Source organism: Tiliqua scincoides, chromosome 7, assembly GCF_035046505.1.
Source record: "Tiliqua scincoides isolate rTilSci1 chromosome 7, rTilSci1.hap2, whole genome shotgun sequence".
Lineage (NCBI taxonomy): Eukaryota > Metazoa > Chordata > Lepidosauria > Squamata > Scincidae > Tiliqua > Tiliqua scincoides.
In genome coordinates, this window is record NC_089827.1 from 38022705 (window position 1) to 38050341 (window position 27637).

The following is a 27637-nucleotide window of genomic DNA, read 5'->3' on the forward strand; positions in this document are numbered from 1 at the left end:
GCATCCCAGACAAACCCTATATGGATTGGGTGTCCTTATGACTGAATTTTTCTCAGAAAAGGAATTCTAACTAATTCTCCTGTTGAGATTGGGCAACCTAACCCATCTGGGTAGGTAAAAGGAAGGAATGGAATGCCCAAGTGGTCCCAGCGCATCCAATTGGATGATCCATCAACCTCCTCACTTACCTTGGAACCTTGACAGCTACATAAGGAGAGCATCTTGTCCTATCCATTCTTTTCTAGGTTCCACCATCTGCCTCCTCCTTTACCTGCAACATACCTAGAGTCCACTTGCCTCATTAGGTGAGCAAAGGTGCAGAAAATGGGACTGGGTGAGAAGTGCCACAGTGGTCTTTTCTTCAGCTGTGCTGGGAGATTGAAAAGGGGAGAACCTGCTCTCTGACATTTGAAGGCAGTGGCAATTTCATTGCTGGAGAATGCCTGCTTGGAGAGAGAGAAGAAAATGATCCTTTCTTACACATGAATATCTTCATTCTAAGCATGTTGCACTGTTCATATGACAAGCCTCCAAGCTCTGCTTGTTTATAATAGTGAAGATTCCTTCCAGGAACTTGTTCGAAAGGTAGGAACGTGGTAGGAAGCCTTTGACCTTACCATTTCGATCCTGTTACCCCCCTTCATGTGTGAATGAGGCAGATTAGTCAGCTGCCACCATGTTTAGTTTAGACCTAAGCTTTAAAAATAAATAAGATCTCTTTTAACTCCAAGAATGGGTCATTAGCAGGATCAGGTCTCAAAGGTTTACTTCTCAGAGTGCATGCAGGTATTATTTTAGAAGCAAAGATACAATCTGGGGATGCAATCTAATTTAACAGGACAAGAAGTTCTTTCTTTTCAACTTAATTTATATCCTGTGACACAGATTTTGAGGACAATCCTCTTTGATCTTTTCAAGAAGGGCTGTAACTGCCTGCCCTTAATTGTATCTGAACATTTCCAGGTAACTAGTAAGTAATGACAGAATTTCATGGGCTGGAATTTGCATAGAATTAGCATTTCAAAGGGGAAACCACACATTTTAAATGCAGTGTGGATGTACGTTTATGACCAGCAAAGAGGCTAAGTGTACAGTGGTTCTAGGTGACTTCATCAAAGCAACAAAACTCAAAACATTCATATCAGATCCAAGAAATATAAGGATAAAGGGAACGCCTGGTTGTACTGGGAGAAGAATTTTTGCTTTTTCTTTTTTCATGAAGAATGTTTCCCCCCTCCCCTGAACTGTGAACACAGACATTTATTTTGCTCTTTGACTACATTAATGTAATTACAGACTTCTAATCTGTATTCTGAGCATTTTTGAACCTTTAATAATTTGAGAAGGAGAGTGACAATTTGGTGTGCCAACGTCTTTGTGCTATTTATGGTGGGAAGAGGGAAGCTTCCATTAGTTGCAAATGGAAGGTTTTTTCTAATGGCCTCTGAATAGCATGTGGGGGGGGCTGCAACTGAAATTGGAACCATGGTGAGGGCAATGTTCTGAAGACTGCCGCCCCCCACATCAGTTGGTGTTTTCCCTTGTTTTGCACATCCACCATATTTTTTGATCGTAAAAGCAAAAAACCCCAGGCCAAATTACAGGTTTCTTGTCATCTTTTCTAAAGTAAAAATCCTTGATTGCTTAGCCTAAGGAGGGTTCTCCAACTACCCGATCACTTTGAATGCCCTTTCGATACCTTTTCTAGCTTCAGGACATCCTTTTTAGATGAGGTTACCAGAAGTGTACATAATATTTCCAATTTGGCCACATCATAGATTTGCATAAAGGTCTTCTACTCCAGCATAAGAAGAACCAGATGTCTGGCCCATGTATGCACCAGAAACAGGCCAAGAGGACAAGAAGAAATAGGCCAAGGAGAGACAGCAGCAGAGAGAATAGTGGTGAGGGAAGGGGAAGAAATAGGGTGCATGATAGAGGGTGGGGAAGGAGTAGTGTTGGGGGCTAGGATGGTTGGGCAACCTGCCAATAGCCCTCTGGCTCTGCGGCTTCTCCTTCTTGCTGTTTTTTGTTTGCTTACTAATCCTATGATTCCGATGGGGTTACCATGACAGCAGCAATGGCAATGTGGAGGTTGAGGTCCCACTGAAGGAGAAGGGCCCACATTGTGGACACTTTGTCCAAGGGCCCCTCAAAACCTAGGAGAAGTTATACAGAGAATCCAAGTCAAGGAATCCATTGCCTATCACTTCCAAATGTTGGCATTTGAACTGTGTTGTGCAGATGTGGCTGAGGGCCCAATGCCGTCCAACTTTTCATCGAAGATGCAGCCATGCCAATGTGGGGGTGGGGGGGCAGTCACAGAAGCCTCCTTAAGCAGTTTTTCTTACTTCAGAGGTGCATTGTGGCTGCATCAATGCTGGAAAATTGTATAGGACTGGGCAGTAAATTGTTTTATTCAAACTTTATTTCAACACCAGAGGATATCAGGACCATTCCAGATTTCAAGACTGTTCCAAAATTTCTTCACTGTTTTGCAGATTGCCAGCAGGGTCTGCTTTGCACACCACATGCCGTGGATGTGACTCAAAGCAAACAACAAGTTGAGGGAATGCAGGGACTTAAGTGCAGGCTGCATGTATGTGCGCACAGCAGTTTAATTGGCCTCATATAGCTCTTGAGAAATACTTGGTTAAGTTAATCATGCTGTGCTGAGATTCAGTTCCATGAACACTCATTCAGATGTTTGCTAGGCCCCCAGAGGAAGTACAGTTTGCATCGTTAGAGTCCTGGGAACAGCAGCCCCGAAGGGATTGCCTTTTGCCAAAAGCAGAGCAAAGGGGCACAGACTGCGATTGTAGAGGCCCCAGTGCTTGTCAGGGGTGGTAATGCTGAAAAAACAGCTACTCTTTTCCCTGCACAATCTTGATGTTAAAAATGACTGGGTATCCTGTACTATACTTTTCATTTTCTGATGACTAAAATCTTACGAGGATGCAGGAAAAGTTTGGTTTGAAACAAATTTTAAATTTTAATTCACAACCCACAGCTGTATGTGCTTGACTCAGATTTAAAGCATAGGAATTAATGTATGTAACTTGCAATTAAGGGGTCAATGGAAATGTAATTCTGTGTTTCCTAAAATGCTCAATGCACACAAGGAAACATGAATGTGCTACTTTTGTCACCTTAACTATGCATCAGGCAGCAACAGCCCAATTCTGTGGGCTCTAAGTGTTCCGCCAGTGCTAACTTCCTTATGGCAGTCACGAAAGCAACTCCTGTAGCACGCAGTCTCTCAGGCTGCCAGAACACTGGTAGGAAGGCCAGAGCGATCCCGTGCATGCTGGAACAGCCACCCAGACCTGCCAATACAGGTAAGGTAGCGAGGAAGGCAGGATGGGGATGGAGCAGGGTGGAATGAGGTGGCGACAGGGGCAGGAGAGGGTGGAATGAGGCGGCAACAAGGGCAGTGGAGGGTAGAATAGGGCAGCGACAGGGTGAGATAAAGGGGAATTGGGCCTGCAAAGGGAGCAGGTTTGGTGAAAGCAATGGCCACTGAATCCTAGTCCCCTTCCTGGACCCAATTCTGTGGCATAGATCCATGCTGACCTGTGCCAGTGAATTCACTAGTGCAGGACTGAGTAGACACCTCCACACTTTGGGGGCTTACTCACCGGTAAGGGAATGAATGGACCTTTCAAATGGGAAAAAAGAGAAATCTGAGAGAAATCAAAGTTGGCCTCAGCCTCTCTCTCTTGATAACCTTCCCTACCCTGCATTGCTGATAAATCTACCATATGCTGAGGTATGATAAAATACTTAGGCCAGTGGTTACCAAACTTTTTCGACCTGCAACTCCCTTGACCTACTGGGCTATTGGCTGAAGCTTCTCATTAGGGCTACAATCCTATGCATTGTATAAGGTGGTGGGTTTTTCACCTGTGTTCTGCACCTGCCCTGGCTAGTTTCTGTGGCTCCCTGGGGTTCATGGTTCACCGTTTGGGAATCACAGAGTTGGGCCACTCATCAGGTCACACATTAGTCAACGATACACATGCCTTTTCTAGGCACTTGTGAAAGATGAGGCAGATAAAAATAGGTAGTTTGTGCTGAGGGTCCCATTCAGACAAGAAATAGCTCTATCAACTCTGAATCATCAAGTAAACATGTTATAAAATGATTGTCAAATTCTCCCCAACCCCTTTCATACCAAGATACAGCACGACAGATAATTGCCATGACTGCAGCAATCTCACTGTGAGCCAACAGTAATACTAACAGTGTGGCTGTGTCATGACGTTTTAGTCTCTCATCTATAGTTATTTGCATGAATAAATGGCACATCGAGTTGTCAGGTAAACAACCTCGTGATCTGCCCTGTAAATGTAAATCTCCCAGGAGAAGGGACAGTCACGGCTTCTCCCATCTGTTTCTTCCTCTATGTCATTGTTTGCCTCCCTTTCTTCACTGGGGGAACAGGCAGGAGAAGCCATGGCTGCCTTACCTCTAGCTGCACTGGGGAATTTAAAGTTTCAAGGGCAGATCTCTGGGTTGCAACCTGACAATCCTACCTGAGCTGTGAAACGTAAGAGGAGGGCAGCATTAGCAAGAGTTTCTCCAAAGCAGAACACCAAGTCCAATGAGTTCTGTTTTACTATGTTCTGCATTTAATGAGGGTTTTCTTAGCAGCAACTTAAGGAGCCACACAGACAACGGCATCTCAGCATTTTGGTCTGCCTACAGTCCTCCAGGAAACCCACCATTTTCTGAACATCCCCAAAGAGAGACATATGGGCTGATAGCATGAGAGCTGAAGTCTTGTCTCATGTTATTTTTGCTTGACTCACAGCCTTTCTCAGAAACCAGTTCCAGCAGCAGAAATAGTTTTTGACATGTATTATCCATTGACCTTGACCACGGAATTCAGGCTCACAAAGGCACAGGTTTCATTAAATAGGTTTATATTTCCCTATACATTAGGCAATCAGGCACCTTTTAGAAATGGCAACCCTCTTCTTTTTGGTAAAGCAGATGTCCCTATCCATCCCAACATAGCTCTTTGCCACTGGTTGTTTGCTGGTGTCCCCTTTGCATATTTTTATCAGATTGAGAAGTCCTTTGGGACACAGAACTATTTTCAAATTCCTCTTGCTGTGTAAATTGCTTTGAGAACTTTTTTTGTTGAAAACTCATATATAAGTCATCTATAAGTATGCAGCAACTGTAACCCTGCAGATGCCTGATCTCATCTGATCTCAGAAGCTAAGCAGGGTCAGGCCTGGTTAGTACTTGGATGGGAGACCGCCTGGGAATACTGGGTGCTGTAGGCTTATACCATAGTCTTTTGAGACTGAAGGTTACCAACCACATATATAAGTATTCTAAATAGTTAAAACAGGTTTCTACACAGCTCCTTAGTAGGGGTCTACAAATAGGCTTGCAGCAGGGCTTCTGTTAGTTCAAGGAAAGAGAAGGTGTGAGCAGGTTGCACTCTCCCTAAGGGGGCAGGACACTCTTAATTGTGTCTGAATACAGCTCAATTCAATCATTTCTAGAAGCACTAAGAATGGGGGAGGAAGAGGATGGACTGGCTTCAGCCAAGGGGGCCACTATTTGCTGACCTCTGTGATCAAACCTTCATGAAAAAATAGTTTAATTTTATTCAGATTCTTTAACGTACATTTTCTATAAGTGAAAAGTTTTCCTTCAGATTGTTCTGTATTAGACTAAAGAAACAGATCTAAGCCTCACACCCTTCCACTGTTTGTATATTCTAAACTAGGCACATTCTGCCTAGCTTGTCAGCAAAGGAGTTAGTTAAAAAGATAATTAGGAGTTAATTAGACCTGAGCTGCTGAATTGCAAGACCCGAACAATCTAGAAGCTCAAATTTAGCAGAATTATCTTAATTAACTTTTAAAGGACCAATGTCCTTTTAAATGTCCTTGCAGACAACTGAGCTATGTTGGAAACTGGGTTGCTCTGTTACAGCCAGCTCAGCTCTAGAACAACTTCCCATGAGAGCTCATTAAGGACTAGGATCAAGTTCATAAAAAATAGGAGGAAGTCTGCCTCGTGCCTGTTTTTAGAGCTCTACCAGGAAGATGTATATCAGTGGCGGACCTGGGGCAGGAGGCACCATGTGCCATGCTTGCCACGCCCCCTGCCACTTTAGCCTGCCCCGCCTGCTCGTTCAAGCTGTTCCACCGGCAGGCAAGGCCCTGCGCAACAGCAGGTGAAAAGCCTTCTGAGGCTTCTCCCTCTGTTTTAAAATAAACTTCTGGTTTCCCGATGAAACCGCAGATGCAGTGAGGGCAGGTCCACTACTGATGTATGTTAACCTGTTTAATGGTTTAGAACAGGGGTCTCCAGACTCTGGCCTCCAGGCCGAATCTGGTGCCCTCGCTAATCCCTTGCTAATCCCTGCGTGAACGGAGCTTACATTTCCACCGGGGAGGCTCCCATTGTCACTACTGATCCCGCCCTGTTTGCTCCGCTGCTTCCATGTTCTGCTGCCCCAGCAGGCTTTGCTCCAGGATTTCCTGGAAGACGTGGCAGGACAGAGTGAACATGGGGGTGATTGGCAGCAACAATGGCAGCCTCCCCGGTGAAACAGTAAGCTCTGGTCGTGTCAGGCAGGCTGTTTGCGGCATGCAGCAGTCTCCAGTTTGGAGACCACTGGTTTAGAATATTGTACTATTGAGTTAAAATAGGCACTCCTTGACCCTGTCGTCATTCATGGGTCATGGGTATGTTGGCACCCATAACAATCCACCAAGTGGCAAGGACATTATGGAATTCTTTGCAGGCCTGGGTTCTCAGTCTAGGAGGGCTCTATGTACCTTGCTGAGAAGTAGCAGGCAGGTGGCTGCAGGCTTCCTAGCACAGGTAAGAACCCAAAGAAAAGGTCATACTATGTAATCCTGAAGGCAAGGCAAGATAAGATATAGCAGGACTAAGCTATCTAGGGAGCAAATTAAAACACAAGTAGGTTGGGTGTGTGTATTTTATGTAAGAAAATCTCTTGCTGGGAGTCCCAAACTCAAGTCGTTATTGAAAAAGTCACAGAAAACCTTCCTAAAACAGGCTCAGCAGAACACAGCAAAAGCCTAATATAAACAAAATTGACTAAAGCAAGAGCTCTTTAAATAATTAAGTTTAAATAGTAATTAATTATGATTAATTACAAATTATATTCCTAATGCCCAAAAGTCGGATCGCTCAGAGCAACAGACAAGCAATTAAAATGTAATAAAAACTGCAAGACCAACAGAAAACCAAAGGCGGAACTATCACAGAAGTGGCATTGAAAGAAAAACGGAGCCAGCCCCCATTCAACACACTCACATGTGCCTTCCACCAGTCTTGCCTCTGGTGGTTTCTTTGACCTTGCTTTAGTCAAAGTTTAGATGAAGCAACATCTTTTGTTGTTTCTCGATGTTTGGAGTTTCTGGTCTGATCTTGAGGCTCCTGGTCCACAGGGACCTGGCTTTCTGTCAGGAATGGATCTGCAGAGTCAAGCTTCTCTGGTAAGATCTGTAAGCGTATGATGTTTGGATGGCTGCTGGGTTATCAGGAAAGACAGAAAGGGTCAGGGGAAAATTAAACCATGACCTGAGGTGGGTAGAGGTGGAAGATAGAGGGGATGTCTTTGCACACCCAGCCACTGTTTATTTTCAGGTCACACTTTTCAGGAGTGATGGCATTCACCTCTCACCATGGGATAATGACATACAGTGGTACCTCGCATAACGAATGCCCCACGCAGCGAAAAACTCGCAGAACGAAAGCGTTTTGTGAAGTTTGGTAACTCGCACAACGAATTTTTATGACCTATGCTTCGCAAAATGAATTTTTTTTTGTTTTACTTTGGTTTGTCTTAAGGGGGGGATCTTCATGTCAGTTTATGATCCCGTTCACCCTAGTAAGGGGAGGATCTTCATGTCAGTTTATGATCCCTTTCACCCTAGTAAGGGGAGGATCTTCATGTCAGTTTATGATCCCTTTCACCCTAGTAAGGGGAAGATCTTCATGTCAGTTTATGATCCCATCCACCCTAGTAAGGGGAGGATCTTCATGTCAGTTTATGTAAGTAAGTCCCATTGTGCTTGCTCCCAGGAAAGTGTGCACAGGATTACAGCCTTCAAACTCCCCACTCAGCATCCCCCCTATCGCTCATTCACCCTCTCACTGCCCCATTTCCTTCACGTTTCCCCCCATGATCACGGCAAAAGCAAGCAATTGAGTGCAGCTGCTCTGTCCTCCCCAGCTTAGAGCACAATCCTGTGTGTGTCTCCTCAGAAGTAAGTCCCATTGTGCTTCCTTGTTTCCCTCCCCATGATCACGGCAAAAGCAAGCAATTGAGTGCAGCTGCTCTGTCCTCCTCCCCAGCTTAGAGCACAATCCTGTGCTTGTCTCCTCAGAAGTAAGTCCCATTGTGCTTGCTCCCAGGAAAGTGTGCACAGGATTACAGCCTTCAAGCTCCCCACTCAGCATCCCCCCTTTTTGAAATCCTCTGTACAGTATGTATGCCTTTAAAGAGCACTTAATAAACACTTTGTAAACCAAATTTGACTTTGTTCTGACTTTTCTTGCCCATAGGAACGCATTAATTAAATTTCAATGCATTCCTATGGGAAAACGCGCTTCGCAAAACGAAAAACTCGCATAACGAAAGGACTTGCGGAACGGATTAATTTCGTTATGTGAGGCACCACTGTATTTGGAGGTGATGTGCAGCAGGTGATGCATACCTTCTGGTGTCTGGTGGGATAGAGGAATCTTAAGTTCCAATCTAGGCTTCCCCCATATAGCAAATATAGTAAAGGACAGGGAGTAGGAATTTTGGTGTGCACCCAGAGGTAAACAAAAGTTTGCGGTTGGTCCCAGGCCCACCATGACCAGGAAGCTGCATAGCAATATGGCGTGCAACCTGGAAGTCGTTTCTGAGTTGCGTCAGTGCAGAACTCACGTCATTGGCTGCATCGTACTGCATTTCTCAAACTGTGTGTTGTGATCCACTGGTGGGTTGCAACCCAATTTTTGGACCAGGAAGCTGCAAGACAGTCTGGGACATGACATAGTGCACCATGAAGTGGGTCATGTGCCAGCATGACCAGGAAACTAGTTCTGGTTCATGCACCATATTGCCCTGCAGCTTCCTGGACACAGCAGGCCTGTAACCGACCAAAAATTGGATCACAACTCACTGGTGGGTCACAACCCACAGTTTGGGAAACATTTATATAGACTTAATTATTCCTTTTGCATTATTCTTTTTCCCCCTAGGGAAATCAGGGATTTGTAGTTCTATGAAGGAAGGGGCTAGGGATCTCCAAGAGAGAATTCTCTTTATCTCACCAAACTAAAGCCCCCAGCAATTCTCTGAGGAAAAGTCACAGTTCTTAGAAGCAGTATAGCACTGACATAAGGTATGTGCAAGGAGAATTAAAGTTTCACCATATATACTTAATTCTAGTAGATGAATGTCAACCCAATGAGGAAAGTTTTGTACTCTTTCCAGGAATTATTTAGGGCCAACATTTGACCAATCTTTAGGTAATGGAAGTCCTATGATTATGGGGTAGTCACCTCGAATAATTATATACAAAAGAGAATTTTGGCAAATGCATCTTTTCTCATTCTGCTGCAACAGGTCAGAGCTGTCATAATGCTCTTTTGAATAGTTATTCAAGGTCCATCCAACTTTGTCTGTCTTTTTATGAAAATGTAACTGCAGATAGTATTCATTCCCAGTAATTCAAAAATAAAACAAGTCTGACCTTAGGGAGCTGCCCATATTTTCCTGCCTGTTCTTTTAAGATTGACAGCAGCCAAATCTGGATGTTTAAATTCAATTTTGCAAAATGTAATAATCCTTAAATTCTGTTAGGAGTCATACAGCAGGTGCCAATATACAAAGGACAACTTTCACCCCAGACAAATTGGCAAAGCGGTACATGGATTGGACAAGGACGGCAGTAATTTGCTACTTGTCTGTGGACACCTTCTCTGTAGTTGGTTCCTTGTAAGGAAGAGTGAGTAGAGATTGTCAGACAACAATGGCAGGCTGGCTAGCTGACTGGCAAGCTGGCAGGCTGGCAGGCCGGCTGGCCCTGTGTAGCAGAATTGGCAGCTGCACGCAGAGGCACTGTTTCAAACTCTCATATGTGTACAGTATTTTCTTGGAAGCCGAAGAAGGCCTTGGCACCAAAGTCAGCATTCCACTACAGCTTGCATCCTTAAAGCATCTGAGCTCATAATGAAAGTGATGTTCGTCCATCGTTACGAAGAGGACTTTGACATCTGGGATGTCGAGACTTGTGCGTGAACTGGATTAAAGTGAGGGAGAGGTGCGCATAGTCAGCCTCACTCTCTCTTCCCAGAGTCCATCTTGTTCCAATGGCAGGACAAAAGTCAAGATGGTTGGAGATGGGCTAGGCGCCATGGTTGACCAGGGCGTCTTTCGTGTCTTGCCGTGTTCTTAGCATACCACGTCGCTTGCAGAAACCGCCTTCGTGACCGTTGGTCCTATTCTAGTAGGTCTCATCCTCTCAATCCGCCGGAGTCTGTCTTCTCATGCTTGGGATAGACAAGTCCCAATCACGCCGAAGGTCAGTGACCTGACGGCTACCCTCAACCTGGTTTGGCCAGCCTGTTGAAGCTGTTGCCTGGGGTGTGGCCGCTGCGCATGCTACAGCTACTGGGAGCCACAGGTGAGAGCTGAGTGACAGGTGGGGACCAAAGGTGGATGAGCTGCCCTAAAAGGACACGACATGCCCCTACACCAGGGGTACTACCCCTCCCTGAACGTCCCATACACCCCAAGTAACACTGGGGTGAAAGTAACACTTTCTTGAAGGACTTTAAAAGGTGCTTTTCTTTATCTGTACAAACTGGTTAAAACTGGGCAGCAGAACTGTCTGGACATAATTCAAGAAAAATAGTGGCATATACTAGCAATCATATGCCTGGTCACTGCTTAGGTCAGTGTTTTTCAAGTTTCTCTTGGAGGTCCTTTGAAAATGTCCAGAGTATTCCTAAATGTGAAGATCACTTGCTTAATTAATTACAGCACTTCTAAAATACAATTTCACAAAGCAGTGCAGGTAAGACAATAAATAAGAACAATATGTTAAGAAAAAGAAAATGCAAGCCACACAACAAAACCATTATATTACATTTTCAACCCAGTCCTATGGTTGTTCCTCCCCCCCCCCCCCCCGGTTGATGCAGGCACACCAAAACAGCTTGCATTGCATCCTACTGGGCCTGGTCACTTCCTGAGAACACTATACAGTATAGGCGACCTTACGTTCCATTGTGAAAGAAAAGCAAGACATGGAATGGAATAGAATGTAAATCACTCCCCTCCTCCCCAAAAAAACCTGCAGCCACCACGGCATGTGTAGTGTATTCTAGATTGAACTTTATTAATGTAGGATGAAAACAGCCGCTCAGAGTCCTCCATGATGTATAGAAGTTCCCTGGCAGGCAAGTTCATGTGACAAGGGTTCACATAAAGCTGAGAGTTTGAAAACTGTTGCCATAGGTGGTCAGATCTCATGTACATACAGGTGCACACAGGTGAAGATATCCAAAATACGTCAATATACTTATAAGAATCAAATAATTCATTGACCAGGAACAGAACAGGAAAAGAACATCCAAAATACGTCAATATAAGAATCAAATAATTCATTGACCACTTGCTGCTTTTTAGTGGGAGTCCAAAATTGGCCAACTCTCTCTGCTTAATGGGAGGGTAGGAAATGTATTTGTAAATAAAATAGGCTACATAGGTACATTTTTGCACTTGCCAAACTCCCCCCCCCCCCGAAAATAGATCTTATAGGTCTGTCTACCCCCTTTTTCATAATAAAAAGTAGTGGGGAGGGGAGGTTCGGCTTAGGAGCAAGGCTGCCATTTTAATGCTCAAATGTGCCACTGAAATCACTTTTCTCCCACTAAGAAAAATCTATAAGTAGTGGATTTTGAGGAAAGAAAAAAAGGAGGAGAAGGCCAATGGGGAAGGAGTGAAATATTCTCTTCCACTGCTCCTGAGTGGAAGTCCAAAGCTCCATTTAAAAAACCAAAAGCTGGGAGAATATTTGGCCAATCCCTGGCAGTATCTCCAAGTAGAGCTGGGAACCAAATTGAACCTGGAATCCTCAACATGCCAAACACACACTATGCCCCAAGCTCCTTCCCAGTCAATGTACAGAGCACTGGGTTAGATGGGCCAATGGTCTGATCCACAGAAGGCAGCTTCCTAGAAGCATGCACAAAAAGTTTAAAAAAAGGTTCTAAGAAGAATGTCTAAGTGGAAAGTTTGCTCCCTAAATCTACATTTGATCTAAAACGAAGTTAGCAGGTCTTTGAAAACTCCTGAACAGCTCTCAAAGATATCAAAGGGACCCTTTGCTGCAGCTTGGGGGGGAAAGCCCCCATTAAAAAAAAGTATATGTATATTCAGAAATGACTTTGTCCACAAATGAGTCTAGCCACACGGGGGGAGGGATGGGGGGACACAGCAGGTGTCTTCCTGGCAGCCCTGTGCAAGTTTTGAACATGAAGCAGAACACTACTCTTTGTTCCCAGCAGCGTGGTGGTGGAGGACTTTGAGTCAGCTGCTTGAATGACTCCCCTCCAATCCTCTGTAGCAACGCACAGACTCTTCAAAGGCTTCACAGTAAAGAGACTTCATTAAACACACACCCTTCAGGGCTCATTCACACAACCATCAAGTGTGTAGACATGCCATTTTTTTGTACCAGCTATAGAACTAGTACGGATCTGAGTAGTCCTATAGAAACTACTGAGACTTTATGAAGGACCCCTTACCTTGAGGAGACCTTCAGCAGCTAAAATTCCTATGCTGGATTTGGTGGAGGTGGCGTCAGCCCGTTGACCTGCAGCGTGCGAATTAGGTTAGAATTTGGCTGCAAGTTACACACAAACTTCTCACATCTTCATGTGGATTTCTAATTCAAATATTCCATGCAGCTGTGGCAACATTCCAGCAAAATTTCCTTTATAGCCCATAGGGTTTAAAAAAAAAAAAATAAGCAACTTCGTAGATCAATGCTCTGTGCCATGTGGCCCTGGTTCATTGTGGGAAAATGGCTCCAGTTTTTTCCTTCTTGCACTGCCACCATGTTGCCTGACACTCATCCTTCAGTTAACCCCATCTAGTTTCCCAAGAAGTAATATCACTACTGGGCCTGTTTGGTAAATCCAAGTTCATTATTTATTTAATCTGGTTTTACAGGGCCCGCCCTCATTTTTCTCTCTTTTAACATGGCCACAAAAGGTGTTTAAAGCTGACTGGTCCCTCATTACACCACCAGCATTGCATCTGCAATTCGTCTTCTGCAATTCGTCTGGGGTCAGTTGCCTGTGATCCCTAAAAACCAACCTGGCTCTTTCAACATCTCACCCTTCAATCTTCCTCCGGAATGTTTATTTGAGAAACACTTTTTCGCCTGTCATTAACACTGTCATCAGTCATGTGCACTTCTTCTCATCCCAGATACATTTAAAGAGCAACCCCTTCTGTACTGTTTACTTTGCAAGCAGCATTTCAAAGCCAATTAATGGTTGTGGTGAACAGGATCGCCTCACCCAAATGTAAAGCCCGTGGATATGGAATACAGAGCTGGCTTGTCTTAGGCATTCAGTGCAGCTTTGCCATCATGTCCTTTGTGACCTTCAGGCCCACAGGAAAAGTTTAACCTGGGATGTGAACTGTCAGCACCAGCTTGGACAACACCTGGCTCTGTAAGAACACTGTGCCAGGATGAAAGCACCATCACGCCATTGGGTTTTGCCCATGCCTGTCCACTGGTTGAGGGGAGGTCCTCCCCAACTGCAGAATAGCCAGTGTGAAAGGTAGGATCCTGCTCCCCTTAAAGCCCATAAAAGGGAAGGCTGAACTGAGACAGCATATATTCTCTTCCAATACTTGTAGAGATGCGTGTAACTTTGCTGTCATGCCATTCTGGACCCAGGAAGCAAACAACTGAACTACAACTGAGTATGCAAGTCTAACTGGGGAGGGGGGGGAGAGAATAGGTAGCTTCTCTTTAGATTGTATTTCAGTTGCTTCTAATTCCAAGACCTGTTTTTTACCAAAGTTCAAGTGCCTGATTTTTTTTAAATGTTTGAACTTTCCCTGATTTTACTTTTTACCCTCCCCCCTTTTATTAATAAACTGTTTTTTAATTTGGCAAACTTACTGCCATGTTTCAATGAGACCAGAGCAGAAAGTTATTGTCCCTTGCTCGCTTAGATACTGCTTGTGATGAATGCTACAAAGTTGTGTAGATAGGTGCAGAGAGGAGTTCAGCTTGGATCCCACTGGGTTCCCAGGCCAGATCCTTTTGTGTTAAGGGAACCTTGATAACTGGGCAATCTCCAGATGGAAAAAAAAAAACACTCCCTATTTTTTTGGCCTTCCCTTTGGTGGCAACAACCAATGGCAACTTTTTCCTTGGGCTGCCTATGTCTGGGTGCCGTTTCCATCACTGTCACCTGAAGGTGTGTGGGAAGGTTGGGCACATGGGCTGTGAGCCTTCCTTCTTCCCCCATCCCTGCACGGTGGGCTATGGCAGCTCCCCTGGATCACCAAAGTGGTCAATAATAAACTATGCAGTCATTCTTTGAAGACAAACGGTGAATTGAAAATACCGAAAGTGGAACTGGAGTTCCCAATCAGGTGGCTGCCTGAATGGGATGGCAGTGACTACAGTTGCAATCCTATACACACTTGCCTGGGGGTAAGCTCCAGTGTATACAGTGGCACTTAATATTTGAGCAAACATGTATAAACTGGCACTGTGATATTTGTTTAATTGAGTGACTGCACTAGGAAAAACCAATTTCCGATTCCGATGTTCCCTGGCACATAAGATTAGAAGAATCTCAGTTTTCTAGTAGTAGGTAGATGTGTTTTATTCAGTGTTTATACCTTTTCATGTGTGGATGAGTCTATCCAAAATGTCTGCCTTAAGCACCTGATTTTGATCTTTCTTGCTCGATTCTTCCACTTTGTATTAATTCTCTTTCTCTTGACATGTTCCAGTTTATTCGTTTCTGTTCTCTCTGCTTGCCTGCTTTTATCCCCTCTCCTTCTCTGCCTCTTACATGCCTTGAAAATTCTGCAGACTCTGCCACTTGTTCCCTGCTGCTCTGGGATGCAAACTTGGGAACAGGGAAGGCCATGCTGCCTTTGCTAGCATGGTTAAGTGGATATGCTCAGCAAGGGGGAAGGATAAGAGAACAGAAGAAGCTTCTAAAATTGGCCTGTTAAGCGCTGGGGAGGAGATTCTAAAACTCAGACGGACAAACTTTCTGGTGCATTCTCTGTCTTGATTAGGCCAAGAACATCTCAGTAATATAAGACAGTAGAGAGTTGAATTCTAAGCAGGAATTGCCAAGAGGTACAGGTTGCCTACAGGTAACGTCTCCTGTTATTGCATGAGAATAATTCAGTAGGTAGGTAAAAGAGGATCGCTCCAAATGTGGAAGGATATGAATTTATTTCTTGGACAAAAAGTAATCATTCATTCCTGTATACTTGGTCCTCCGCCACCCCCCCTACCCCGTAAGACTTGTGGGCCACAGAGATTGGCTCTTTCTGTTTTTCATTACTGGAATAAGATATACAGCATGAATCAGCCAGCCTTAATCTCACCCACACACAGTTATTAACAGTATTTATTAACAGTATTTATATACCGCTTTTCAACTAAAAGTTCACAAAGCGGTTTACAGAGAAAAATCAAATAACTAAATGGCTCCCTGTCCCAAAAGGGCTCACAATCTAAAAAGATGCAAATGAATACCAGCAGACTGCCACTAGAACAGACACTGCTGGGGTGAGGTGGGCCAGTTACTCTCCCCCTGCTAAAAAAAGGAGCACCCACTTGAAAAAGTGCCTCTTACCCAATTAGCAGGGGTTAATCGGGTTGCAGTTGCAGTTGCAGTGGGGTGGGAATGGATTCCTTGGGATACAATCCCATGCTACAGCAGTATGCCCATGAATATTACAACCATAGGAACAGGTCCATTTGTGTGGGTCTTCTCCACATAGCTGTTGCCCAACCTGGAGGAAGGACAACTATCAGCTGCAGAAAAACCACATCTTTGGACTTACTCTGTTATTCACCCACATGGATGTGCCATGGGATCATACGAATGGAATAGTTGCTGAAAAGGCCATCTCTTTAGCAAATTGTCCCCTCCCTGCCATACTAACGACAAGATTCAGCACTATTATGCCGTGAGTTGTATCCTCATTTCTGCCAGCAGCCAGCAGCAGTAGATGGAGGTTGGGACAGTTGCATCACAAGTGCTTGTACCGATTCAGCAGAGGGGGTGAGATGGTAACCCTGGGGATGCTGTTTTGTCCATATCCAGATTCACAGCTGCACTGGTGTAGTCCCTTCACCCCCATCCTTACAGTTCCATATACAGCAGGGGTGCCCAAACCCTGGCCCTGGGGCCACTTGCGGCCCTCGAGGCCTCTCAATGCGGCCCTCAGGGAACCCCCAGTCTCCAATGAGCCTCTGACCCTCCAGAGATTTTTTGGAGCCTGCACTGGCCCGACGCAACTGCTCTCAGAGTGAGGGCGACTGTTTGACCTCTCATGTGAGCTGTGGGATGAGGGCTCTCTCCACTGCTTGCTTTTTCACTTCTGTGATGCAGTAGTGGCAGCAAAGAAAAGGCCAGTCTTCCTTTGTGCAAGGCCTTGAGCTATTGCAAGACCTTCATTCATTCATATAAGTTCATCTTTAATATATTCACTTATGTAAACATATGTAAATTTATTCAAATTTTAAATGTAAATTACTTCTTTTTTTCCCCCCTGCCCCCAACATAGTATCAGAGAGCTGATGTGGCCCTCCTGCCAAAAACTTTGGACACCCCTGATATACAGTATTGTGAACATGTGAAGCTGCCTCCTGCAGATGCAGAGCCCAGCCCAGCCGCAATGCAGCCCTGAGGTAAGGGAACAAATGTTCCCATACTTTGAGGAGGCCTCTGTGACTGCCTCCCCACCACAGGATGCAGTGCACACCCCATTGGCATGGCTGCAATGGCGCTGGAAAATTAGATAAGGTTGGGCCCTCAGACCTTTGATCCAGATAACTCATTCTTGTCTACAGAGACTGGTAGTAAACTCTCTAGAGCAGCCATTTTCAACCTTTTTCAGCTCATGGCACACCGACAAGGCACTAAAATTGTCAAGGCACACTACCAGTTTTTTACTTACATTAAATCACTACATTACAATTAATTGTTAATATAATTAATAATATTATTACATGACAAAGAAACTCACAAGAAGCTTGGAGAGGAAAGGATATGTGATTGTGAAAAGGATGAAAAATGTTATTAAAGTGTTATGCGAGAAAGTGCTGGCAAAGAGAGGTCAGATTGAGCATATAGGAAAGCTGTGGGGTGAGGGGCAATGAAGAGACATGAGTGAAACAACTACAGGATTCAGCTGGAGTGGGGGGAAGAGAACTTGAAGCAAGTGATTCTGAACCTTTGGAAGGTGTGGAGGAGTGAAGAGAGGGACAGTAAGAGAGGTGCTGACTGCAATTATGAGATTTGGGGGGCAAGTGCCTGTGGGGTGGGGAGAAGTGCCAATTGCCTGCTCCTGTATTTAAGGGGAAAAAAGTGTGACCAAAAGCCCAATCCTAGGCATGTCTACTCAGACTACTACTTACAGTCAATGGGGCTTACTCTCAGGTAAGTATAGAGAGGATTGGGGCCCAGTGCCCTTCCCCTAAAAGGCCAAAGGCAATGCAGGGAGGGTTGCTTTGGGGAGTTGCAAGCAAACTGTGACAAGGAAAAAGGGACTAGCCAGGACCTTTTGAGCCAGCCAGTTCTTAGGCTGGTGGCCTCAGCAGACTCACTCACTTCATACTTGCTTGCCTGCTCCTGACTCCCTCGTTCTCACTCACTCCACCCGCCGGGACCTCCTCCAAGCTTCTCTGGTCGCCCAATCAGCACGCAGAGGAGGCAAGGACCTCATACCCAATCCTAGGAGTGTTTACTCAGAAGTAAGCCCCATAATAGTCAATGGGGCTTACTCCCAGGTAAATCTGGATTGGGTTGCAGCCTTTGTCTCGCTCAGGAGCAGGAGCAATCGACAGCAGGAGGTGCAAAGCAGCCGCGACCAGCCGCTTCGCTGCCTGGCTGCCTGCTCCTTTTCCTTCTGCTGTGCATAAGGCTCAAAGCAGCCACTTCCCCCACGTGCGTGGCTGCTGCCTGTCTGCTCTGATCTCGTGGCACACCTGAGGCAGCCTCGCGGCACACTAGTGTGTCGCGGCACAGTGGTTGAAAAACGCTGCTCTAGAGATCCGGACAGGTGTCTTTCCCAGCCCTTTCCATCTACTACAGGTTATCTGATTATTCCCTTTTAAGAACAGATGCTGCTGCCTCTCATGGGATTACTTAAATTGCAAATCTGAAAACCATGCCAAACTGCCCCCTCTTTTAGAACAGGATGTATGTAGCAATACATCTTTTATCTTGTGGTTTCCGCTGGCTTTGAGGCTCAATAAATTACATTCTGAGGTCGACCTCAAAGGAAGTCAATACCTCCTTATTACCCAATTGAAAAAGTACTCCTCACTTGGGCAGCGGCAGTGACAGCTGGCTGCGGCCACCTTAGCATCTCCTGGTGGAAAACTACTACTATTATAAGCTACTGTGACACCTTTCTTCTGATCAATAAGCTCTGTAAACCAAAACAGGACACTATTATAGGATTCTATGCCAGTTAAGGAACAAATGTATTCATGAGAGTATCAGTTTGGAACCCTGTTCTTAATTGCTGTTTCACACATTATGCAGAGCATGAAGTTGAGGATGAAGTTGGGGAAGTAATTTCTGTGAACGACTTGCACGTGAAATGCTCCTTGTGAGTAGTAAAGATCAAGGCTAGTGTTCTATGTGCAGAAAGAAGTTTATTTTTTCCTTTTTTAAAAATATGGATAGCATTTAGATATTCCGTCTCCCACTGCCACACACTTTCCTGGGAGTAAGTCCCATTGAATACATTGGATAGACATTGACTTACTTTTGGATAGACATGCATAGGATTGCGCTGTCAGACTGGATCTCCATATGCAGCACTATTAGATAGTAGAATGCTGAGGCGGTTGGACAAACCATACCATTTCATGCTGCAAGCTGGGAATATTACTACTGAATGTCCTCTATATTAAACCCAAACACATACTCCCTCGAAACAAGGAAAGGGCTGAGCCATAACTTTTCTTTCTGATGTGGTAGTTTTCTACTTGCAGAGTCTTTTTTTTTTTTTTTTTTTGGTCTTTTTTTAACGTAGAGACAAAGGTAAACTGCCTTACAGTGAGTCAAACCATTGCTAAGTATTGTCAATGCTGACTGGCTGTGTCTTTCCAAGTTTTTGGGCAGGGATGTTGTATCTTACAGTTGTAGTTCCTTGTCCATTGGTTTCCCATAAGTTTGTACATAGAGGGCCCTGGTGGGAAGGCAGAGAATAGGGGAAGAGGAATCAGTGGGGAGGGGGAAAGGAGGGACAACCAGAGTGAAGGAGGAGAGAGGGAGAGAGAAGGGAGAGGAGAATCGGTCTGAATAAGAAACCACTCTGGTCCTATGGGGCCGGCCTGCTGGTGAAATGCATGTTCTGCTGGCAGAAGTGACATGCCACTGGCACATGAAATGAGGCCACCGACACAGATGGCTGGGGACGCTGCATGCAGATTGGCAAGAAGGGCTCCTTTTGGTAGCGTTGGTAAGCTGGCAGTGGGGGCGGGGTTGAAAGGAATGGGGGAAGGGGAGGGAGAAAGGATTTTCTGGGCGGAGAGGGGGCCAGGGAGAGAGGCAGAATGGGATGGAGGGACAGTTACCAGCAGCACTCATGTGCCCTGGTACCCTGAGCTCCTTCCTTCCCCTCTTTCCTTTCTCTTACTCCCCTCAGTTCTGCACCAGCAAAGCAGCTTTGTCCATAGATTGCGAAACTGCTGGTGCAGATTCAAGGAGATGCACTGGGATAGCAGAGGCTTACCCCAAAGTAAGAAAACAAAAATTCCCTTTCCTTGAGGTGACCTCTGGATTCCCCCCTCGTTGTTGGATGCAGAACACACTCCGTTGGAGCTGCTGCATCAGTGGGGGAAAGATTAATTAGGATTGGGCTGTAAATCTGGGCGTTTAATGTTGCTTGCTGTGTCCTACCTACTACCATTTATTTACCAAAAAAAAAAAGTCTTTTCCAGACCTACTGGAGATTTCTGAGATCATGCCTGGAACCTTTTGCACATATGAGCATTCAAGAAAAACCTATGATCATAAATGTGCATCATAGGTTGCAATCCTAACCCACTTTCTAGCACTGACATAAGGGCAATGCAGCTCCTAGGAAAGGAAACAAACATTCCCTTACTTTGAAGAGGCCTCCGTGAGTGCCCCACAACTGCAGGATGCAGCACAAGTCCCAATGGCACAGCTATGCCAGTGCTGGAAAGTGGGTTAGGATGTGGGCCATACTGGTACACTTGTTAGAGAGTGAAGGATCAAACTAGATCAGTGGTTCCCAAACTTTTTAGCACCAAGACCCATTTTTTAAAATCACACTCTATCGGGACCAACCTAGGTTTAACAGTCTTTCAATAAAAGGAAACCTAGAAAGAAACAATATTATTTATTTATTTGCAAGTAATAATAATCAGGAAAAAACCCTCAAACATTTATCTTCGAATATTTACACAACCTTGCAAACTGCAGGAGCTCAGCTCATTGTAGGGCAATCAGTAGCTGTCTTGCAAACTGCAGGAGCTGAACTCTTCGCAGGGTAATTAGCACTTATTTGATTTTTGAATAGTTTCAGGGCTTGAGGCAATTTATTATCTGATCTTTCCATCGCCCTTATGCGACCCACCAAAAATCAGGTCACGATCCACCAGTGAGTCCCAACCCACAGTTTGGGAACCACTGAACTAGATGTTACTTTAAGCATGTGCTTTGCAAATGTGCACTTGTTTTCAGTTTTTAAATAGCTGCTGGATAGGAATCCTTCCATGGACTGAAACATTGGGGGGAGGGGAGCTTTAACCCTACCCCATGGTTCCTATCCACATTCTGCCCCTTTCCCCATCATTTGCCAAGGAAAAAAGCTTTGGTTAGCACCAGCGTGAAAGCAAGATGATGAGCTGCTCCAACTTTATGTGGCCAATCGCAGTGCTCTGGCAAACATCCCTGATTGCTACTAGGAATGCACACATCTGCCTGTCACACTTAATGTGTTTACTGTGGGAAACCCCAGCAGAGGCACAGGAAGCATGATTGCTGTGCAGAGTGAGCCTAATAATAGTTCTCGTAGAAATATCGCTTTGGGAGTGTTCAAGGCACTTCATATATATGTTTTTCCCTAATCCTTACAGAGACCCTGTAAAGCAAATCAGTATTATTATCCTCATATTTATTTAGATGTATAGACACACACACACACACACACTTCAAGTTGGCTTACAACTTGCATCCCTCCGCAATGCAACCCCGAGGTAAGGGAACAAATGTTCCCATTTGTCTCTGTGAGTGTCTCTGTGAGTGTCTCCTCACCACAGGATGCAGTATACACCCCATTGGCACAGCTGCACCGGCACTGGAAAATTGGATAGGATTGGGCCCTCAAACTGGTAGAATGGAATAGCATTTAGTCATGGGATGGCAAACAAACAAGGTGATTAAACTACAAATTTAAGGGTTTGACTAAAGATTTTGAATCAACTTCAGAAAACAAAGGTTTAAAAATAAATGGCAAAATACCTTTTGCCATAACCCAGATTGGGATGATGAACATCGGGTTCCGGACGATTTAAAATGACCCTGCATTGCGGTCGAGTGAGGCATTATAAACTAGTCCACCACCAGGGTGTTTGCAATGGGACCTCTTTTAAAAAGGGAGAATTCATTATACCTTTGCAATAACAGAAAGTCAACATGTGGTTTTGATTAGGGGCAGCAAGCATCAAATATCTTGGCTTGGAAGCCCATTTTCCCTCCAATTGTTCATCTGAGACTGGCTCAGCTTCTTGACTGGTGGAACACACGGTTGGAGCACCATTCCCCCTGTCGCCATACACGTCAGCCAACCATCACAGGCTGCTGTCAGGATTGAAAGCAGCTTCTGGACTACTAGCCAGTCTCCCTGACGCTCTGAGAGCATATTCATAGAACTCTGTTGTAGTTGAATACAGTGCATCAGCTTCTCAGTCTGCATGCTTGTGGCAAAAGAAACATATATGCCACACAGCAGAGGAATGATTTTTCCTACAGGTCTACGAAGGAAAAATATCAGGTGTGAAGGTACCTGAATATAAGAACTCAACTGGATCAGACCACAGACCCATCTAGTCCAGTTTCCTGCATCTCACAGTGGCCCACCAGATATCTCAGGGAGCACACAAGACAAAAAATACCTGCATCCAGGGGCCACTCCCCTGCATCTGTCATTCTGAAGTGGCCTATCTCTATAATCAGGAGGCTGCACATACTCATCATGGCTTGTAACCTGTGATGGACTTTTCTTCTAGAAATCTGTCCAATCCCCTTTTAAAGGCATCTAGGTCAGATGCCATCACCACATCCTGTGGCATGGAGTTCCACAGATTAATCACTTGCTAGGTAAAGAAATACTTTCTTTTGTCTGTCCGAACTCTCCCAACACTCAGTTTTAGTGGATGTCCATCTTTTGCCAATGGCTATTCTTATTTTCAGTTCCTTACAAATCCCCTCGAGAGGCGGGCTTTCATGCTAGCCCGGCTAAATATTTTCCCCTCTGCAGTGCTGAACGGTCGATATACTCGGGTACCTTTTGACCAAAGGCGTTGCAATCATTGCGGCATAGAGCCTGATTCTGTCACTCATTTTCTTTGCGTTTGTCCTGTGTTTAGTAAGCTTCGCTGCTGTATTCTGGGCCCCGTTCTTTCTAGTTATTCTGGCCCCCTCAACCTTCTGGCAGCGTTTCTTTTATATGACTTTTCGCAAGAAACTACGATTCTTGTTGCTGAGTTTCTTGCAAAAGTTTTTATTTCTAACGATTTAAGGCAGCCCTGACTGGTGTATTTAAGCGAGCAATTTCCTTATGGTTTCGTTCTTGTGTACCTCTATTTGTGGTTTTATACGTATTTGTGTTTGTATATTTATTATGTGTGATGCCATTAAAGGTTGTTGAAGTGTAGTGGATGTCCCTTGGTTCTGGTGTTGTGTGAGAGGGAAAATAACATCCCTCTATCCATCCCCTGCATAATTTTGTACGTCTCAATCATGTTCCCCCTCAGGCACCTGAATTAATGAGGGAATTTAATCTCCTTCCAAATATGGGTCCCAGCATTTTGAATACCTTGAGAATCCCTCCTCTCATATATACTTGGATTAACACTCCACGTCCCCCTGATCTCTGATTCACTGATTGGGTACAGTAGGTAGGGCCCTTTTGGACACATTTGTAAAAAGCACCGCCCCAGGGAAGTTCACCTGGCTCAGTCACTGTCTGCCTTTTGGAGGAGGGTCAAAGCTGGGGCTTGGAGGAGAGGATGGAGCAACACGGTGATCTGATTGCTTGTAGTCAAATGTTGACATACAGTACTACGAGTATTAGTTGCTTCATTTCATTTGAGTCTGATCATTTTATTTTCAATCCACGCAGCATTTTTTTCTTTTCTTGCTTATTTTATTGTAAATGCCATTAACTACTTTAAGTATCTAAGGTGAAATGCTATTACGGTTATGGCTAAAAATATAAACAGCAAGCTGGATCAGCACCAACACTGGACCAGCAAAGTAACATTGTTGTCAGATTGGTGCTGACAGACAGCGCCGTTTCAGCGGCCAAAATACAGCAGCATTTTGGGAGCACTGCTGTAAGAGCAGCAGCGTTCCGTGTCTGTTGCCAGTTCCCACCATGCCTGCTGAACCAGGTAAGGCAGCAGCGGGAGCAGGAGGGTGGGCGTGGAGGGGGCGAAACTGGGCAGGGAGGGGGAGCGGGGGTCAATGAAACTGAAGGAGGAGGTGATCTCGCAACAATGGCGCATAACAAATCCTATCCACTTTTTAGCAGCCTCCCTGCCCTTAGCAGCTCTCTTCTCCTCAATTTCAGCTGCCCTGTTTAGACACGTGGGATAATTCTGGTGAGTGAGACCCTTAGGCTCAAATCCTAACCAACTTTCCCACACTGACGCAGCTGTGCCAATGGGGCATGTGCTGCATCCTGCAGTTGGGTGGCAGTCATAGAGGCCTCCTCAAGGTAAGGGAATGTTTGTTCCCTTAGCTGGAAATTTGGTTAGGATTGCACCCTTAACTGGTTAAATAGCATTTGCTCCCAGCTACTCATGAAGTCGTACACTCAAGTATCTGTCTTTGAGTTCATGGGTTCATTAGAGAGCTGAATGCATTGCCTATTTGCGCAAAATATGCATTGTCATGTATCCACACTCCAAGATAGGTAATATGTGCAACTGCTCTTGTGGTGTCTTTGAGAAGCTTTCAATGAATGCTTTTGTATTGTCTTGGGTAGTGTAGGTTTTCTTTTAAGACAAACTATACAACCACTTTGGCCCAGCTTTTTCTCAACTTCCTTCTTTTCCCCCATTTCTTGCTTCTGTTGCAAGTAGAGAGAGATAACAGGAGAGATCTCAAAGTCGCAGTCTCAACAAGTCCTGTCTCTGCTTGTCCCCCAGTTCAACAGAGGAACTTTTCAGAGCTCCAATAGAGCGGACATTCAGGGCTTTTGTAAGGGCATTTATTTGTCACATTGGACAAGCACCACTATCTCCACAGTTCTGTGTCACAATATCTCCATTCATTGCCCTCTTACAAAACAGGATGAAAACAGGTTAGCAGCCAACGGCAGACTAATTGACAGAAGGTTGATGCTGCCTTTTCCAAATCCATTGAACAAGAAGAGGCTGTTTATGACATCCTATGTTCTACACAAAAGTTCTACAATTGAAAATTGCCTCCACATTATTCATTTGACAAGAGGGATAGCTGTGCTTGAGCCCAATCCTGAACAGTGTGCTCTGGCTCACTGCCAGCATGCAAATGTGCTGTAAGGCGTGTTTGTGAGTCCTTACCACAGGCTCAGGACCAGACCTAGCCCAGTGCAAGGCCACTCTGGGCCAGCTCTAACACTGGGTCCATGTTCTGCCCATGGACCACCTGGACCACCTGGTGGTGGAAAGTTGAGTGAGGCTGTGGAGGAGGCAGGGGGGAGGAATTCCAGGGCAGGGAGAGGTGGGGGAGAGCGAGTGGAAGGCTGGGAGGAGGTGTGGCGAGGGAAGGAGCGGGGTGGGAGAAGGATGGGACCAGTGGAGTTTGGCTCCAGAGCCCCATGTTGGGCCGTGTGGTCTGACAAATGACTCATTGATTCTATGCTGGCTGAAGAGCCACCGCAGAATTGAGTAACCCCATTGTGGGGCTACTTCCCTTACTCCTTCTCCCAAGGAGTCGCTGAGGGCTGCTGGTTGCACGCTGGATGCCGCGATAGCCATTTTGACACCTTGGCAGCCCTGTGCTCCCGGCCACTCAGGATTGGGCTATTAAGTTTCCACCGGACAAACCACACAGTCTTGTGGCACCTTAAAGACTAACACATCAGCTTTTATGGACTACTCCAGGGGTGTCCAAAGTTTTTGGCAAGAGGGCCACATCATCTCTCTGACACTGTGTCTGGGGCCAGGAAAAAAAGAATTAATTTAGATTTAAAATTTGAATAAATTTACATAAATTTACATAAATTTATATATTAAAGATGATCTTATATGAATGAATGAAGGTCTTGCAATAGCTCAAGACCTATAAAAGGCTTTGCACAAAGCAAGACTGGCCTTTCCTTTGCTGCCACTACTGCATCACAGACGTGAAACAACAAGCAGTGGAGGGAGCCCTCATCCCACAGCTCACGCGAGAGGTCAAACAGTCGCCCTCACACTGAGAGCAGGTGCATCGGGCTAGTGTGGGTTCCAACAAATCTCTGGAGGGCCAGAAGCTCATTGGAGACTGGGGGCACCCTGAGGGCCACATTGAGAGGCCTCGAGGGCCGCATGTGGCCCCAGGGCCGGGGTTTGGGCACCCCTGGACTACTCCATCAGATAGATGACATGATATCCTCCATAATAACTATTTTATCTTTGCAGAGAAAAAACTCATTTTTATAGTCAGTTACAAGAGTGTAGTACCTGCATGTTCCTGGACCTCTGGGGGTCTGCCACAGGTCCTTCCTGGTCCACTGTGCTACAGTTAGTAGCAGGCACCTCAGTTATCTGGTTTTTGTAATTGGCCTTGGGGGCAGGGGTCTGAGCCTAGGTGAAAGGGAGGGGTTTGAAGTGCCCTGGAGTCCATCTCTTCCTTGGAGCAGCTACCTCTTGCCTGACATGCAGGAGGTAGCCAATATAAACCTTCAGCCTGGAGGCCCTGGGCAGCTCCCTGTCTCATTTTTGGCCAGGACTTTAAAAGCCTCAGTATATTCTGAGCATGCTCCATCTGCCTCTTCCTGGGTGAGATGACCAGTATGTAGCCTCCTGGTTACTTCAGTGATGTGGGCCACAATTCTGGCTACCACAACGCTAATGATACTGTACTCTAAACTACAGCCCCTGTTGCCAGTTATTGCTTCCTCCATGGGGCTAACATCTCTCCTGGAGCTGGATGATCAGAGACTGGGAGCCCAATCCTATCCAATTTTCCAGTACTGATGCAGCTGTGCCAACAGGGTATGTTCTGTATCCTGTGGTGGTGGTGGTGGGGCAATCACAGAGTCCTCCTCAATGTAAGGGAACATTTGTTCCCTTACCTCAGGGCTGCACTGCAGCTGCATTAGCATAGGAAAGTTGGTTAGGATTGGGCCCTGGGTATCCCAGGTTTGATACTGATCCTGGACAAGATGAAATGGAGCAAAAGTTGATCGTGTAACAACCTTAAAAGCATGCAAAAGACTCACGGTGACCATTCACAGTGGGTGATAACAATCTCCAAGCAGTGCCTTGTGATTGAAAAAAACTGTCTCTATGAAAGCCTGTGAATATATTGCTTCTTCATTGTTAAGCTAGAAATGGAAAAACATGTATAGATAGATAAATACAGACAGACGTGGCTCTGTCATTGTTTGCTTTTCAGTGGTAGTAAAGACTGACATTCTAATAGACATGCTGAGCTGAATGTTGATCATACCTCTGATCTCCTGTTGCATTATGTTGTTGTGTTGTATTATGCATGTTAACCATCATTTTGTAAGCTATTTTCAGCCCAAGCCTATACTCACTGGCAGCTGACAGCACTCCTCTTGGCACCAACTGCCATAATGCAGTCAGCACACCAGTTGTAAAAGGCACTCCAGCAGTGGGCAAAACCATGGTGAATCACCAGTGGGAAGACTACAGTCTTCCTGCATTTCCAGAGCAGCACCAAAATGATGATGTGGATAAGTTGGCAGGAGAGGCAAGAGGGATGGGGTGAGGTGGAATAGGGTGGGGGAGAGTGGAATGGGGGCAGCAACGGGGGTGGGGATGGGTGGATCGACTCCTGGAAGGGGCACGTTTGGGGGCAGCGGTGGCTGCCAAATCCTAATCCCCTTCCCAGACCCGATCTTGCAGCGTCAGACCACGTGAACCTGCCCCAG

At 45.4% G+C, this 27637-nt stretch overlaps 1 pseudogene; it reads left to right on the forward strand.

The window, feature by feature from the left end:
- Nucleotides 1-5174: 5174 nt before the first annotated feature.
- On the forward strand, nucleotides 5175-5294 carry LOC136657779 (5S ribosomal RNA; annotated as a pseudogene).
- Nucleotides 5295-27637: the final 22343 nt, after the last annotated feature.